We start from the raw sequence: 3,247 nt of genomic DNA, 5'->3' as shown, positions 1-3,247 counted from the left end.
AGCCTACAATATCAGCACCAGGCATATCTCAGAGGATAGAGTGTTTTCAAAGCTGGGTGCCACCACCAAGAAAGCCTCTGCATCACCATCACAAAACCTCAATTCTAGTACACTGGGATTCATTTCTTGTACCATGTCATGGATTTTGATTGATTGATTTTCAAGCACTATAATACCTTCTTTTTCTTCCCTCCTAAGGGTGATATTTTGATAGAGATCTAGACTACAACGAAAAGTTTAGGAAGAGAAATACTTGCTACTTATAAAAAGTGTGTGCAGTTGTTCATAGTCCTTTGTATATGTTGCCTTTCAACTACATGGCCAATGACATGAACTGACACTAAAATATTCTGGAGATAACTCTGCCTTAACTGCAGTTCTTACATATGGCTTATGTTTGCATATACAGTAGTTGCAATGCAATTCAAGAATCTATGGAGTCCAAAGCTTGAATACCTCCTGTGCCATAAATTCAAAAACTAAGTAAAAATAAGGCACTCTTCCTCTCTCTTTCTCAGCTCTTTTGCTGATCTTGCACTATATGGAAATTTTAAACTACCATGCAGGATTTTTGTTTCAGGATTACAAAGCTAACCCAAAAGCTGTCTGAGAGATATATATATACCAGGGGTCTCAAACTAGGGATACTAACATTCCATTTGTGTTTCCACATCTTTCTGTGCTTGTATATTTCCCTCCATACCTTCAAATTGGTAAGAAAGCTATAAATGTAAAACTTAATTTGTGGTTGCACTTTGGAAGTATTTGTGCATTACAAAGCCTTTTAAGAGAGTGGTGTTGAAATAAATAATTTGTCAACTTTGCAAGAAAGAGTCCATATTTCATAGTTTTTATGTTTCTTTTCTATTGTTTTCCCCTTCACACAAAATTGCTGCACTGACCATGCGGTGATAAGCATGAAATAACAAATAATGGCTTTCATCAGCTAAAACAACCTTCTGAAGGCATCATAATTGAAGGTTATGCACCAAAATCTGCCTTTTCACACAGATAATGTTCTATCATTCTCGGTAATCAGGCACAGGCAATTACCATGGAATTGGAAGTACAACATATGCGTAGCCCTACCAAGGCCAGAGGCAAACAATAGTTTTTAAGCAAATTGGAAGCATGATTTCCATGGTGTACACCCTCATTTCTTTTGTCCCACAGTTAACTGTGATCAAACAAATTTTGCAGTGTTTTGAAACTCTATCAAAAAGTTAGAATCCCCATGAACAGAGATATAGCAGGATGACTGGGTCCATGACACCATGGCTCAAGATGCCTCTGTCTTCATCTTCAACCCAGCCTAAAGTTGCAATCCTAATTGCACTTGCCTGGGAGTAAGCCCCATTGAATTCAATAGGATTTACTTCTGAGTAGACATGGTTACATTTGTACTGTAAGTCACAGATAAGATGTGCTGCCACCATGTGAAGAAACTTGCTAGAGACATCTCCCAAATCTCCCAAAAGCTAGGGCTCTGAAACATTCTTTGTGCAGCTAGTTTTATTCAGCTTCTTGCTAAGATATTTGATTGTCTTACCCTTCAGGGTATTCAGGGACTTCAGGGATCTCAAACTAGTAGGGTTGCCAGGCTCAGGGCCTGGGGATGATTCTGTATCTTTAAGAGAAGAGAAAATTCAGCCAATTGCAGGTTTTCTTGCAACAAGGTGAAATTCTCCCTTCCCCCTGCACAACTTTTAAAGATACAGAAGACCTCTTGATTTCCAGACCCAGCCTCAGTCTAAGCGGTCTTCTGTACCTTTAAAAGTTGTACAGGGAGAAAGGAGAATTTCACCTTGTGGTTTTTCCCATTACACTGTTGCAAGAAAACCTGTACTTGGCTGAATTTTTTCTTCTCTTAAAGATACAGAATCATACTCAGGCCCTGAGTCTGGCAACCCTACAAACTAGGTATGCTAGCATTCCATACATCACCATGGACAGCTTGCTAGAAGAAGTGTCTGTGCTGTGCTGCAGCAGCACCGTGGCCAGAAGGTGGTAGTGCAGCTACCAACTCAACAGGTATCAGGGAGGAAATGAGTTCCACCTCATTCTATAAAACGGCTCTCTGGCCTGGCTCTTCTGTCTGAACAAGTTATCATTCAGGCAAGAAGACTGAGCTTCGCTGTCTCACCTCTCTAAATCACCAACTCTGACATCCTCATCTTGAATGTCTCAACTTAATCTCATGAAAAAACCTTAGCAGTGACAGATGCTCAGACAGAGACAAATAACCCAATATGAGTAGAATGTTTTATAAGATCCTCTACAACTGGTATTTGCCACCACAAAAGACAAATAAGACTGAGAAGACCAATCCATCATCATCATCATCACCATCAACATTCTTTAGGCACTGTACAAAGATGAATAAAGATTAATCACTGGGGGTGATGTCCAATGCTAGCCATGTTCAAAGTAGACCCATTTAAATTAATGGGCTTATGAAAATTTAAGTCTGAGTATGACTTATTTGGCCTACGGCCATACTACCCTGAGCATGCCCAATCTCGTCTGATCTCGAAAGCTAAGCAGAGTTAGGCCTAGTTAGTACTTGGATGGGAGACCACCGGAGAATACCAGGTGTTGTAGGCTTAGAGGAAGGCAATGGTAAACCACCTCTGAATACCTCTTACCATGAAAACCCTATGAATATATCTAAAAAAAGATTCATAGGGTCGCCATAAGTGGTAATTGACTTGAAGGCATATAACAACAACAAATGACTTATTGGAATATTGCCCCCATTGTCTGTAGGCTTAAAACAAGGGCGGGGAACCTCAGGCCCAGGGACCCTCAGAATTCTGGCCCTCAGAATTCTCCCTCACTGGCCCTGCTTTGTTTGGCCTGGCCGGAATGTATCCTTGAACTCTGATAATGTCTCTTGCTTACCTAGATGGAGGATAGAAAGTTGTGTGTGTGTATAAGCTAATCCACTGTATAAAGGTAAAAATTACATTAATTGCTCAGCCTGCTTTCCCCTCTGGTACCACTCACCACTGACCTGTGGCCTTCAGAAGATTACCCAGAATGGAAAGTGGCCCATGGGCTGAAAAAGATTCTCTGTCGCTCACATACAATCTAACAGACAGAATACATTAAAAAAGGGGGAAAGAGGTAGGTAGGAAAAGGCATCAGAGAATACACACGGGAAAGAAGCCGTGTAAATGCTCAAACTGTGCAAAAAGTTCCAGTCAGCAATTGCGGCTAGCCGTGCATGAGGGGATCTATATGAGAG

At 40.9% G+C, this 3,247-nt stretch overlaps 1 pseudogene; it reads left to right on the top strand.

Annotated features, from left to right (window-relative positions):
- The first annotated feature begins 2,485 nt into the window (after positions 1–2,485).
- LOC133364611 (5S ribosomal RNA) lies at positions 2,486–2,604 on the top strand (annotated as a pseudogene).
- The last annotated feature ends 643 nt before the right edge of the window (positions 2,605–3,247 follow it).

Source organism: Rhineura floridana, chromosome 9 (genome assembly GCF_030035675.1).
Source record: "Rhineura floridana isolate rRhiFlo1 chromosome 9, rRhiFlo1.hap2, whole genome shotgun sequence".
Taxonomy (NCBI): Eukaryota; Metazoa; Chordata; class Lepidosauria; order Squamata; family Rhineuridae; genus Rhineura; species Rhineura floridana.
The sequence above is the reverse complement of the archived record's forward strand: the minus strand, read 5'-3'. Positions and strand labels throughout refer to the sequence as shown.